The 15,513-nt window shown below is 38.8% G+C and overlaps 1 protein-coding gene across 1 annotated transcript in view; it reads left to right on the forward strand.

Moving 5' to 3' along the window:
• Positions 1–15,513, forward strand: part of GPC6 (glypican 6) — a 1,226,374-nt gene that overhangs the window by 925,957 nt on the left and 284,904 nt on the right. The gene's annotated exons all lie outside the window — the stretch shown is intronic.

Below are 15,513 nucleotides of genomic sequence, written 5' to 3' on the forward strand. Positions count from 1 at the left end.
TGATAAAGTGGTATATGACCTAAGCACTGAAGAACAGATCAAATTTGGACAGGCTTGTAGGAGAAGCTCTCATCATAAACAAGGATACAGAGGTGAATTTGAGAGATAGGAAGTTGTCTCCTTTCACTGGATTACAGGTGTGGCCATTAAAAAGAGAGAAAGGCAGGCTGAATCCTAATCATAGATTAGCTATTAAGCTAAGAAGTTTGCAATACAGGAGACTTGGGTCCAGTCCCTGGGTGAGGAAAATCTCCTGGAGAAGGGAATGGCTCCGCATTCCAGTATTCTTGCCTGGAGAATGCCATGGACACGGGAGCCTGGCAAGCTACAGTTCATAGGGGTTGCAAAGAGTCAGACATGACTGAGTGACTTTCAAGAAGTTTGGCTCTAAAAGGATACAGAACTTTATATTCTGGTAGATTAGGATCAGGGGTGGGAGTGTGGGAGATTTTTTTCCTTGGGTTCAGATATCCAAGACAAAGCAGCCACATCACCAGTGAACTTTGCACAACCCTGCTGTGTTATTTTAGACACAACCCAGTTGAGAAAGATAAGACTAAGAACTGAAATAATTGAAAAAGACAGTGATAATATGTATTGAGCTATGGGGTGTGTCAGGCTGGGCACTTTCCATAAATTATGTTGATTAATCCTTATAACAATTATTTTCCTATTTTACAAACTTAGAAAATAAGACAGTAAAAGTTGGATTATTAACCCAGAATCACATAACTAGGAAAATAAACAAAGACCACAAGAATCAGTTGGTGTCTCAACCACTAAACTCTACTGTCTCCTATAAGTAAATGGTTAAATGTGTGGCAAGAGCCAACTAGTTTAAACTCAAGGCAGTATTGGGGATATTTTTATCTGATTTCAGCTGAGAAAATAGAACACAGACAAGTGCTCTCTAAGGAAAGCAGGCCATAGGTTTATAGAATGAAATCACCACTTTGAAGGATGTACTTCATCCTCTCCAAGTACTTAGGCAGATAGGACCGTGCATTTTAATAGAGTCATGTGGCTGCAAAGGGCCTCCAGAGGGCCATTTAGCCATCTCCTTTTTGCACCTGAAGGTTTTTTTAAAGATTTGAAATGCATAGGTAATGAGGTTTATGTCAGGGGAAGGGAGGTCAAGCCTTTAGTATCATGTGGGTTCAACTGTTACGAAGGAGATGGTCTCGGTTGAATTTTTGAAGCTAAGGGAAAATAAATCTCTTCAAACAAGGGAGCTGCCTTTTCCTTCATTTATTTAACATCATTTCTCTGCCTCTAAACCAATCTTTCATCTTCTGTAGTCATGGAGAATGGACTCAATGACTCTTCCTCAGTTCATGAACCAACTGCGCACAGAGGGAATCTGGAAATCTAAACTGCAGGTAGAAGCCTTTTGGAGCACATGTGTGTGTATAGAGATGGCTCCTAGAAGCCCGTGCATTCTAGAGGAGAAGCCCTGGCCTCGTAGCTAGAATTCCTAAGTTCCCAACACAAATCTGCAAATGCTACGCGGGTGTTTAATAAAGTCTGCTTATACTTTTTCCATTTTCTTAAACTGTAAAGTATACATATCTCCACTTACACAAGATGTGCAGTCCTGTGTATAAATCACATTTTAGTAAATAAAAATATATTTCCAATCCACTAAAAGAGCTTGATCTATAGAAATCTTTAGGCTATTCTCTTCATTCCCTAAATTATTTAATTTTATGTATCAAGACTTTTTAATGAGTGATCTGGATTTGCCCCTTATATATTTCATAGAGGAGCTTCCCTCGTGGCTCAGACAGTAAAGCGTCTGTCTACAATGCGGGAGACCTGGGTTCGATCCCTGGGTTGGGAAGATCCCCTGGAGAAGGAAATGGCAACCCACTCCAGGACTATTGCCTGGAAAATCCCATGGACAGAGGAGCCTAGTAGGCTACTGTCCATGGAGTTGCAAAGAGTCGGTCATGACTGAGTGACTTCACAAAATATTATAGGAATTCAATGTTTAGAAACTCCTAATTTTCTCAGATTGATTAAAAAAAAGGCAGGATAATTATTAATAATAAGTATTTATCAGCATTATACCTCAATATTTTAGTATCGGGGCTATAGAGTGAACATTTTAATATTATGTTTGTTGAGGAGAGGAGAGAGTTAATTGGGTGCATGCTAAGTAGCTTCAGTCATGTCTGACTCTTTGTGACCCTATGGACTATAGCCCACCAGGCTCCTCTGTCCATGGGATTCTCCAGGCAAGAATACTGGAGTGGGTTGCCATGTCTGCCTCCAGAGGATCTTCCCGACCCAGGGATAGAACCCACATCTCTTACATCTCCTGCATTTTTTTTTTTAATGCTTTAGTGCTTTCCCAGTAGCACCACCTGGGAAGCCCTAATTAGTTCATGGTTATTTAATGCTGAGTACTTTATATGTATTAACTCATTTAATGTGCATAGCAACCCTTCTCATTAAATCAACACGTATCGATGAAATGCCTGCTACGTACCCAGAGCTGGGCAGGGTACTGGAGATAGAATGATGGGTGAGACAGATACAGGCTTCAAACTTATGGAGCTTCAGAACCAGAGTAAATTAAACAAGTTCTAATCATACATGGAAAAGTGTGCAGGGGCCCTGGGGAACAGGGACTCTGGATCTTAACATTTCAGTTTGAGGCTCTGTGTGCAGTTCTGTTCAGAACCCACATGGGTGAGAAGATGGCGAGCTTTATGGTTAAGAAGTATGACCCAAGTATGGCTGCCTCCAAAGGGAAAAGTTTCTTTCCTATCACATCATCCTGCCTCCTAAGAATAATTGATCATTTCCTAGATATCCTTCCCCTTTAAGCATTTAAACGAGGATACCTTAAATCCAGTCATATTAGCACCGACTCTTATGTTTGCCTCCTACCAGGAAGAAAGAAGTCTTGGTCTTTTCCGTTCCGCTCTAACTGATGAAGATGCTATCCCTACAGTTGCCTAGATGCTGCCTTCAAGGATGTGTGAGTGGAGATGATAGCAATTAAAGGGAGTAATGGTGTTCAAACAGCAGGTGTTGTAACATCATTTTCCAGAATCAGCAAACATGTGAACTGCAATGTTTCTGTCAACGTTCAAGGCACCGGCATAATGAGTTGGTTTTCTATTATAATTATTATTATTTTCATGAAAATGTAACATAACAATTGGAATTTTTCAGATAGAGTACTGACACCCCATTCCTGAGGCTCATGAGATTACTTTTGCTTCAGAGTATTTCAATTACCCCGCAGTGCTAAAAAAAGCTACACTAACATCCTATTAATTCCATAGCGGTCATTGTTCCCTACTTGGTATCCGACAGAGTTGCCTCATAAGGCTGCTTTCTTTCCCCAGATGATTTGTAACGTGCAGGAACATGACGTGTTGTACAGGCCACCTGCCCTACTCCGCTGTTAGCGCCAGGCACATAGTGTGGCTGAGTCATAGAAACACAGGGCTTCATTGTCATTCCAGAGGTGTTGTATCCTGAATAATGATTCTATGTCATTAACAAGTGGAAATCCCGGTAATTGAGTGTAGGTGGCTAATATCAAAGGTGGGTGTCATAGTCCACTTTTATTATTCTTGGAGAAAATTTTAATACTACCTGTGACTTGCCTTCTCTCACTTGTCTTAATTACCATTTACAGTTTAGGGTTTAGAGGCCAATTGGCTAAATCTCCCGTGTTTATAAAGAATCATAAGAAGAGGAAGCAAAGATGGTCCAGGCCAAAGAAGTCATCCTAGTTACTTTAGCTATTCATTCACTCCAAAAATATTTACTCTCTGCCAGGTTCAGAGTCAGGTTTTGTTCACAAGAAGAGAAGAAGAGAGTCAGTATAGAGAAGAAGGAACTCTCAAACTTCAACAGGCACCTTGGGCTACGTGACCAACAGGATGCCCTTAGGTTAACTTTTCATTTTGTTAGTTAACTCTTTGTGAAAATAATTAACAAAAATACAGCTAGCTTTTCACAAGTGAAGATGATTCCTGAATAGAGATGTGGAGGTTATTGGAGTAGGGATGGGAGCAAACTTGGAAAAGTCATTTTCTGGGGGCGTCTTTCGTAATTTAAGAAAATTAAAAACTTTTCTGAAATAAGATTTAAATGTTTTGGGTATGTGTCTGCCCTTTATGTGTCCAAAATGATTTTAAAAACCCATCAATAGAAGGATTTTAATGCAAAACTGCCAATAACTTGGTCATTAAAATTGCTGAATGTGGAAGAAATATGCAGGAAAATAAGGGGGGCGGTCATGCGTGCATGCTCAGTGGTGTCTGACTCTGTGACCCCATGGGCTGTAGCCGGCCAGACTCCTCTTTCCAAGGAATTCTCCAGGCAAGAATACTGGAGCGGGTTGCCATTTCCTACTCCAGGGGATTTTCTCAACCCTGGGACTTAGCCCAACTCTCTTGCATCTCCTGCATTGGTGGAAGGATTCTTTACCACTGTGCCACCTGGGAAGCCCAACATATTTATATGTAAATTTAAATTATTATATGAAAGTGTTAGTATCTCAGTCATGGCCTACCCTTGGCGACCCTGTGAACTGTAGCCTGCCAGGCTCCTCCGTCCATGGAACTCTCCAGGCAAGAATACTGGAGTGGATTGCTGTTTTCTTCTCCAGGGGATGTTCCAGACCCAGGGATCTAACCCATGTCTCCTGCATTGGCAGGTGGATTCTTTTCACTGAGCCACCAGGGAAGCCCTTTTAAAAATAAAATTATATATGTGAAATCAGAGTTATTTTTACAACTGTCATACATTCATCATTTATTTAATGATATTATTGAGCACCTACTGTATACCAGGCACTGTTTCAGACCCTGGGAATACAGTGAATAAAACAAAACCTATACTGCATTGGCATTTACATTGCAGTGGAAGAAAACAGACAGCAATGGAGTAAAAAATAAAAGGTTTAGTCAGTTAGTGAGAAGTGCTATGAATAAAAATAGTGCAGACATGGGAGCAAGAGTGCCCAAGTAAGGGGGAGGGGAAGCTTGTCCTTATAAATGGCATCGTCAGGGAAGGCTTCACTGACTAAGTGGTATTTGAGAAAATGCCTGGTCAATGTGAATGGAAAAGCAAGGGGCTCTCTAGCAGAAAGTGAGTTACAGGCACAGAGAACAGCAAGTGCAAAGGTAAAGTGGTGCGACTATGTATGACTTCTTCCAAACACAGGCAGGAGCAGTTTCTCTGAATTTTGTAACTTGGCAGAGGGGTGGCATGGGGTGGAGGAACACTGTTTATACAGCAAGCCAGGTGAGTTGGGAAGAGAAATGCAGAATTGCACCCTTCTCTAGTATTTCTGATATACAGATAAAAAATATACTTGTACACCCGTGGCTGATTCATGTCAGTGTGTTGCAAATACCACCACAGTACTGTAAAGTAATTAGCCTCCAATTAAAATAAATTGATTAATTAAAAAAAATACTAAACCATTGCAAGGGCATAGATAATAGTAAAATATAAGTCAAAGAATTAGAAAATGATTAAGTTTTGAGTATTCAATACCTTTGTTTTATCATCTGAGCCACAAGGGAAGCCCCACAACTTTAATGCAAATGAAAAAAGAATTCAACTATCACAACATTGCTCATCAGCTATACCCCAAGACAAATAAAAAGTTTTTTTAAAAAAGGAAGATTCAGCTTCAAAAATATTAGCTTTTAACTGCATTCCCTGGTAGCTCGCTGGTAAAGAGTCTGCCTGCAATGCAGAAGATCCCAGTTTGATTCCTGGGTCAGGAAGATCCCCTGGAGAAGATAATGGTTACCCACTCCAGAATTCTTGGGCTTCCCTGGTTGCTCAGACGGTAAAGAATTTGCCTGCAATGCAGGAGACCTGGGTTTGATCCCTGGGTTGGGAAGATCCCCTGGAGGAGGGCAGGGCAATCCACTCCAATATTCTTGCCTGGAGAATCCCCATGGACAGAGGAAGCAGGCAGGCTACAGTCCACAGGGTCACAAAGAGTCAGACATGACTAAGCACAGCACCACTGTTTTACAATTAATTTTATTTTAGGTTTGTCTAATTTAATTCATAATACAAGTTAATGTTTATATCAATTATCTTTAACAATGGCCCTGTCTAACCACCTTGCAAAATTCCTAAAAACTTAATAGCCGCTTCTTTTGAACTGGTCCAAGCTGGCTCATGCGCCCCTGGCTTCCCTCTGAGTGTGGGTTCATGGCAGAAGAAATGAGTCATCAGACTAGGATGGCTCTTTAAATACTGTCGTGAGAACAGCTGTTAGATGGTCAAAGGCAGAAGCAGGGAGATGAGTCAGGAGACTTTGCAAGAATGCTAAGGTTCAGGCTGGGTCGTGTGGAAAACCCCTGCACCTGGTCACCGTTTCCCAGGCACATGATTTTGGACAATTGGTGGCTAAGCTGGATCCTAGTTACTTACCGTAATTCTTCTAAGGCACAAGGGTTCTTCATAGTTAATGTTTCAAAAATTGGGATGCATCTCAAAATTGATTGTGTACATTTAATAGATCCTGTTTCTTTTTTTCCTATAAAGCCGGTATTAAATCAATGCTGACCTAGCAATGGCCGCATTTTCCAACCGAGAAAACATTCCCTTTTGCTTCGTAAAACACGGAATTGATCAAGCTGAAGTATTGTTTGTGGCCCACAATTGAATAAAACTGATAGAAGGTTTGAAATGTAAATATGTACTCTATAAGTAAAGGCCAGGGAAAGGGAGAATGTGTTCATAGCAGAGGCAGGCACAGGAGCGTCGGGAAAAGTGTAAGAGGAATCAATGAATCAAGCATTCAGGGAAGCCAGCAGGTTCTTCTCTGATTAAATAAGACAGGCAGCCACCTAGGAGTGTGATTTCAGGATCACTGAATCTCTTCCCCAGCAGCCTGCACTGTCTCCAGATGATCACTGTTAAAATGTCTAAAAACGACCCAGGAGGCCCAGCATATTCACAGAGGAGCCATTAAGAAGATTAAGGGACGGCAGTCCCAGAGGAAATGAGACAGGAAAATGTAATGAAGGGTCAGCGTTGTTTAAAGCTCTAAATCAGAGTTTTTCAGAGCCAAGTAACGCCTGAACCCCTTTGGAAGGCCCATCACACCCTTTTAGGGCACCTTTCTGCCAACCCCACCTCTTCCCCTTTGTAACCACTGTTCATCTCCATCCCTTGCTTCCTGTGGCCAGCCTTGTGGTTGTTTGGCATCTGTTTAGCCCACAAGCACTGATTAAGTCTGCCTCTATTCTTTTCTCTCCAGCCAATGATAATTAAATGCGTATGTTATTTTATCACACTTTGCAGTATTTAGAGTGTCACCTCCAGATCTCAGTTTATTAAACAACTTGAGAAATGAAAGTCATGCGATAAAAATATTTTTCCATCAGTAATTATCCCTGAGAAAGAGAAGTTTCATTTTTATAACTGAAAATAAAAATAATGTAACAGGGCTATAATAGACACTGGATGACTGTTATCCTTGAAATGAGTGTACACAGCGATGCTTAACGATACATTATCTGTAGAGTGTTACCAACTTAGATGAGAGCTGGAAGCTAACACGATTGTGAACCCAAACAAAACATGGGCACAGAGATATTCTAAATAATCCAGTTATTTGTTGGTCATCCAGATGACATTCTTAGATTATGTATCAAGTGTTTTTCCTTTAAAATTCCTGAAATAGGCCTGTGGACCACACCTCTCATTGAACTCTCATGGGAACAGCATTGGACAAGTTCAGTATATTGGACAAGTTCAATATTCTTAGCATCATGAGCAATTCTGGGATCCTCTGGCCCTCATGCCCCTCTCATCCAGCTACCCATCTCTCACTTCCCAAAAACTGCTCTGATATGACCCATATCTGTAGCTATCAGAGTTCAACTTAAAATTTTATTTGGAAAAAAAAAAAAGAGTTTTGCTGTTACAACAATTTGAAAAGCGACTGAACTAAACTGAACTGAATCAGACATACAGAATTCCCCAAAAGAATGGTCTAGCTGAATATGGTTTTAAGGGATAAGAAATAAGAAAGTTACTGTATTCCAACCTTACCTACACCACAGTTTTAAAGGTCCTTCTTGGGGGATTATTATATGAATATCAATTAAATTTTAAGGAAGTACTGAAGCAAAAGCCACAATTTCAAATAGTGAGTAGAGCACAACTGATGGTTTTTGAGACCCTTTAGCAGACTTACTCTTATTTAATCTTCCACAAAGTCTCAGCTCCATTTTAGAGATCTAAAAAGTAAGAGATTTTAATTCAGATTGCTGTGCCTGGGTCCAAAGTCATGTTCCAATTGATGGTACTGTGTTTTACATTCTTGAAATCTTTCCTCAGTATTATAAAGTAGCATGTATTATAAATAACTCTTTGCCTGATGAGCATTAGCTTGCCCTTGCCCAGAGTTAGTAACTGGGTTGGATGACCAGTACGATGACCGTGTGTAATCTGGGATTCTTCACAGGGGGATGGTTTTGGCATGGGAGGGAGATGAGAAATAGATGAAACCAGGTTGCAGGATTAAGCCTGAAATATTATTTGGTGGAAAAGTGTTCCCAGGCTAAACTCAAGTTCACTCATTCACTACTCCATACACGTCGTAAATCAGCCAGAAGAGAGCTATTTCCATATTTTAAATTGCTGCAAAAATCTCTGCAACTTTCTCATTTTGCAGATAAAGGTTCAACATCATAGGAAGCAATGTACACTGAATTTTAATGCTCACTTCCAAAATCGCACTTACTCACTTTGTGGGTTTTTGATGCTCTTCCAACAGGCAACTGTAACCTAATTTGTTTCCAGAATGTGTTTACTTCTGTAGTTGTTGATTATTAAAATGCTTTTAAGCTTCTGTCTCAGCTGTTTAGAAAACTAAAGAATCCTTGTTGCCTTTGAATAATACCTTGCTTCTTGCTAGTGTCTCACTGAAATATTTCAAAAATCATTTCCTAATATTTTAGCTGTTGTGATATATGAGTTATATTATGAATCTTTTCAACATATTGAAAACTGGAAAAAATCATGAGACACAGAAAAGCACAATTATTAATAGTAAATATTTAAATGTCAATAGGGCTTCCCAGGTAAAGAATCTGCCTGCCAATGTAGGAGATGCAGATTAATCCCTGGGTTGGGAAGATCCCTTGGAGACGGAAATGACAACCCACTCCAGTATTCTTGCATAGAAAATTCCATGGAGGAGCCTGGCAGGCTTCAGTCCATCAGGTTGCAAAGAGCTGGACAGGACTGAGCAACTGAGCATACACACAGATAGCAATATTTGAAAAATCACAGAAATATATTTTGAAAATATCTAAAATATTTTTAAATATGTGTGCTGGAAAATCCTTAAATGTAGTCTAAGCTATAAAATATACAACAGAATTAATAATATGCATTAATGTATGTAAAATTATTATTTTGCATACATAATTAGAGTAAAAAATTTACAAACCTGAAGACTTTGTTAAATATAAGCACTTTCTAAAAATGTTTAACTATCCATCATGTCAATATATATTTTTAAGTTCCTATTTTGTGACAAGTATAGCAAACATATTTATATTTGGCATATGTAAACTTCATATACCTTGTACTTTAATAGTTGTGTCTTGTTACATAAAGTATGTTATATCTGGTTCTGTTCCCTGTCTTGGCTACTAATGTAGTGACATAAATATCAACATGAGATAACATCTTATATATCATTTCTTAGAAACTGAGAGATAAAAGCACCAAATATATCCTGCAAGTCTCTGAGCTCTTAAATGATTTCTTGTGTGTTTATTTGTGTTGGAAAGAGAGAGAAGGAGGGGGAGAGGGAGGAAGTATTTGCCATAACTCATGTTGTGATTTATTGGATGCTAATCTTAAAACCACAAGATTACATTTCAAAGGTCAGCTTTACAGTCGTGAAAAACAAAAGTTCTGTGTGTTTGATACTAATGAGCCCTGTTTATTCACTGGGTGAAGTCAGACAAATATTAGATTAAATCTAAATCATGGAATGTTCTTATTAGGCATAGAAGCTTCTCTGAGTACAGATGTGCTAATATATTAAACAGAATGCCATACAAAATATTCCCCCTGAATTACTGAAGTAAATAAGTTACGCTAATCAAATGGAGAAGGGGAATCATTTACAAAATTATAATTGACTCTAATTTTGTAAAAGCACAATTAGGAGAGCCTAATACCTTTCAAAATGTGACCTGATAGCCCCATGACACATTCCTTTGAAAAAATAAGTAAAATCCTTCTTACAAAGGCAGTTGCCATGTCCATGGGTTTATTTAGATCTTCTTCAAGCACTTTCACTTTCAGAACATTAGTCTTCATCTACATCCAGTTAACTTACATACAGTTCAAGTTGTTCTCACTTTTTTGTTTCCTACTTTCTCTTCTCAGTGTTGGAGATGTACGTGTCGGCCATTTAGCTCGTATTGGCCATTTAGCTCATGTATGTATTTAACAAATGGTTCCGTGCCAGGCACAGTTGTTGGCACCCATAATAGAAAAATGACGAGGTGATGATCCCTGCCTTCAAGGAGTTCACTGTGTAAAAACACAGGAAGAAGTGGTAAGTCCATGGGGTTCGATCCAGAAAAGACATCTCAGACTTGGAAAGAAGCACTTGCCAGGCAAAGAAAGGGGAAATTGTACACATTGGGAGGGAAGGGGGATGGAAACATTGAAATACTACAGAGATGGAGTGGAGGAGTAGATGGATAGGGCAAAGGCTAGTTTTGGAAGTATCAGTACATGAGGCTTGGCCCTTATGCTTACACACAAGTTTGAACTTCAATCTACAAGGATCAGGACTCTCTGAAAGGTTTAAACAGTAACTGGAAAAGTCCGTCTTGTGGCTGTGTGGATGGTAAGGGAGGCAGAGACCAAAGGCAGGGGCATAGCTCAGACTTTCCTCACCATCTGTTCCTGGAGCAGAGGTCCTAGACCACAGCCTAGGCCAGAGAAGCAAGCGCCAGTGAGGACAGTGAAGGGGACCTGTCACAATGTCAGAGACAACAGGACATGGTGACCAGCTGAACATGTGATGCAAGCAGAATAGAAACATTCCGTAGAACTTGCACGTTTCTGATTCCAGGTTGGTAATAGTCTCATCCATGAAGATAGTCATGGATGGGGGTAGGGGGGTGGGATAGGGGTAGGGGATGGTCTTACAAGGGAAAGAAATGCAATTTGAGATAAAAGTTTGAGGTGACTGTGGAAAACCTTCCTCCTTATGGAAGGCATACTTAGAGTCATGGAAGCAAAACTTGTGATAACGCCCCCCAAAATCTGAGTGTAGGCTGCTCTTTTATCAGGCAGGGAGGTTTGCCTACATATGCCAACTTTGACATAGAGAATCATGAAGCCCTATGCACAGATATGGCTTTTAAGCAGCTGATTTTAAAAATCCTTTTTTTTTTCAACAAATATTTAATTAGCCCTCTTCAGTACAAGAAAGGTCGTGAGTTTTGTAACACAACTTACAAGGTTCGATGAGTGCACACAAGCTCTGGCTACACAGGATCACTTGCTTTACTAAACTCCTTTGTATTGTGGGGATAAAAGACAAAGAAATTGGCCTTTGAAATCTGAGAGCACCTGAGAGACATAATTTGAGGCAGCAATCAGAATCAAGCTGGCTGATACTCAGTGCTGGTCTCTCTTGAGTGGTTAATTCCCAGGATTTCCATAGCTGCAAAGATGATCTTAAAGATAAGGTTATGTGGCCTTCTAGCAGCTTTCAGAAAAGGAATTCTTCAAAATGAATAACTACTAAAAAAAAAAATCTCTTTCTAAGAGACAAAGTATTTGGTAATAAATTGAATGCTTCTCTCTGAATTGAACATATCATGATCTAGATAGAAACTCAATCTGGGGAAAAAAAACAAACAAATAAAACATGGCACCTTTCACTGTGTCATAAGATAAGCTATTTCTGATACTTAAAGTGTCTGGTTTCTAGGGAAGGAATTTCTGTTAAAGCATTTTTTTTTTTTTGGAGATACAAATGATATATTTTATATATGACATACCACAAAAATATGCGAATTTTGCTCATGTATTGGTATTATTGGTTTATATAGACTAGAAATCTACATAACCATCTCTTACAAAGAAAAACAATAGGCACATAAAAAAAGAGCATAGGTACTGTGTCTTGGTTAAAGTCAGAAACTTGTTTGTCAGAGATTCATGGGTGGCTCCTAGTTCAACTTTAATATTTGAGACAAAGTGGGAAAACATGGCAAATGCTATTAGTAGAGATTCCTTAATAACTCATGAATGGTTTAAATTATGTGTTAGAGGCTTTTTTTTTTACTTGTTTTTCAATTTATCACATTATCACACACATTGGTTGGTAACATGTTCATGAAATCTTCCCAGACAAATTAGTTCCACTTTTAGTGTTCCTTAAAGGCAATGCAAAAGAATGCTCAAACTACTGCACAATTGCACTCATCTCACATGCTAGTAAAGTAATGCTCAAAATTCTCCAAGCCAGGCTTCAGCAATATGTGAACCATGAACTCCCTGATATTCAAGCTGGTTTTAGAAAAGGCAGAGGAACCAGAGATCAAATTGCCAACATCTGCTGGATCATGGAAAAAGCAAGAGAGTTCCAGAAAAATGTCTATTTCTGCTTTATTGACTATGCCAAAGCCTTTGACTGTGTGGATCACAATAAACTGTGGAAAATTCTGAAAGAGATGGGAATACCAGACCACCAGACGTGCCTCTTGAGAAATCTGTATGCAAGTCAGGAAGCAACAGTTAGAACTGGACATGAAACAACAGACTGGTTCCAAATAGGAAAAGGAGTACATCAAGGCTGTATATTGTCACCCTGCTTACTGAACTTATATGCAGAGTACATCATGAGGAACGCTGGCCTGGAAGAAACACAAGCTGGAATCAAGATTGCCGGGAGAAATATCAATAACCTCAGATATGCAGATGACACCACCCTTATGGCAGAAAGTGAAGAGGAACTAAAAAGCCTCTTGATGAAAGTGAAAGTGGAGAGTGAAAAAGTTGGCTTAAAGCTCAACATTCAGAAAATGAAGATCATGGCATCTGGTCCCATCACTCCATGGGAAATAGATGGGGAAACAGTGGAAACAGTGTCAGACTTTATTTTGGGGGGCTCCAAAATCACTGCAGATGTTGATTGCAGCCATGAAATTAAAAGACGCTTACTCCTTGGAAGAAAAGTTATGACCAACCTAGATAGCATATTCAAAAGCAGAGACATTACTTTGCCAAAAAAGGTCCGTCTAGTCAAGGCTATGGTTTTTCCAGTGGTCATGTATGGATGTGAGAGTTGGACTGTGAAGGCTGAGCACCGAAGAATTGATGCTTTTGAACTGTGGTGTTGGAGAAGACTCTTGAGAGTCCCTTGGACTGCAAGGAGATCCAACCAGTCCATTTTGAAGCAGATCAGCCCTGGGATTTCTTTGGAAGGAATGATGCTGAAGCTGAAGCTCCAGTACTTTGGCCACCTCATGCAAAGAGTTGACTCATTGGAAAAGACTCTGATGCTGGGAGGGATTGGGGGCAGGAGGAGAAGGGGACGACAGAGGATGAGATGGCTGGATGGCATCACTGACTCGATGGACGCGAGTCTGAGTGAACTCCGGGAGATGGTGATGGACAGGGAGGCCTGGCATGCAGCGATTCATGTGGTCTCAAAGAGTCGGACACGACTGAGCGACTGAACTGAACTGAACTTGCCACTTCATTTGGAGAAAGGTATAAAAAAAATAATCAGCTTTGAAAGAAGAGAAGATGTGTCCTCCTATTAGTCTATGTTGTTGTGGTGAAGATATGAAATCAGAAGTGACAGAATATGGAGTGGAAAAAGTCTGATATTTTTACGCTGTGATCTGTTTGTGAAGTCAATGGAGTGAGGAATTTCATACACGTACATATATATATACACATGCATACATGTTGTGTATGTGTATACATGCATATAATTTTTTTATTATGAAGATAATAAAACACTTACAGTAATGCACTCACCTTTTGTAATCTCACCTAGACAAGTTTTAAAAAATAAATCTCTGGATAATGCAGTTTTTAGATTCTGAAACTGAAAGATTCCCTACTAAGCTTCTAGGAATTTCTACAAGAGCCTCTGAAACCATTCCAGGCCCTTCCATCTCTCCTCCAAAACTTCCAAATTTTTGTTTATAAACTGCATTTTCATTAATCAAAAGAAGCCATTTCTTAGAAATGATAATCTGTTTTTCTTGCTTATTTTTCAAAAGATGGTTTTAAATGTTGTAGATGAAGATTTTTTTCTCCATAATTTCAGATTTATGTCACAGTAGGGAAAAGATATTTATTATCCAAAGGGTAAAGAGAAGCACTTTTGCAGGATTCTCCTTTCTTTCCCCTTTGGGAGATATGAATTTCCATGACCTTCTGGTTGGAAATCAGTGAATAATTTCAAAGCCTCATGGAATTCTGGGATCTATGATTGTAACCAAAGGGTTCAGATCAATGTCACACCAAACAGTTAGGAATGCACAAGGTGTGATTTCTCTGAAAATCCTGATGACACTCATTTTGATTTTTTTTCCAATATTTCCTTTATCCAGGCATACAGTAGACATCCAATATATACTTGCTGACTTAGCAAATTAATAAGGTATTTAATTGTATAGCTACATAATCAAACTCCAGTGGTGCCATTTCTTCGTTCATGTTGAAATCTACTATTAAGGGAAACATTCTATTAGACTTCCATTTGGTACTTTCACTATTTTATTCTTAAAATAATTATATACTTTTTCAAGTGCCTCCTTTCTGCCCTTTGTATCAATCTCCTGGTAATAGTTATCTTTAGTATCTAATGTCTCAAATATCTTTAAAGCTTTTTATTATTCAGAGATTATTTTCATTTTCCAGCATTTCCTCAATATTACTGTAGAATTTTTACTTAGGCATAACTACTGGGAAAAATGATAAAAAATAGATATGAAACCATGAGAAGTCCAAAACCATAAAATATTTATTGGCATATTGCGTAAGGATATATCCATGTGTAATAAAACTGCATCAAGCAGAAGGGAATAAATACAAAAAGCTGAAGAACAGCTCAACTTGTAGGAGAAGTTGAGTGGATGCAATTGAGGTGGGGCCCAGAGCAAGTTTCTCAAGCAGTACAAAGCCTACTGTATCTTAAGCCTGAAAATAGACATAATTCATTATTTTATATGTCTTTATTTTATATATAATGTTGTAATATGTATTAGTATACATACATGACAAATGTCAATAACATGTAAGTATATCTTCATATAAAGGAATATATATTATTTCTCTAAAATATTTCAAATAACAAAAAATATTGGGAAGGATGATGATAAAAACCACAGTGAGACCAGGGTTGTACAAATAAAACAATACTAATATCTATCTCTTATTTGAGGTAGATCTCAAATTTATACCCACCATTATGAGTCTTTTTTGAAAAGCAAATATAATAATGGCTTT

Source organism: Oryx dammah, unplaced genomic scaffold, assembly GCF_014754425.2.
Source record: "Oryx dammah isolate SB20612 unplaced genomic scaffold, SCBI_Odam_1.1 HiC_scaffold_24, whole genome shotgun sequence".
Classification (NCBI taxonomy): Eukaryota; Metazoa; Chordata; class Mammalia; order Artiodactyla; family Bovidae; genus Oryx; species Oryx dammah.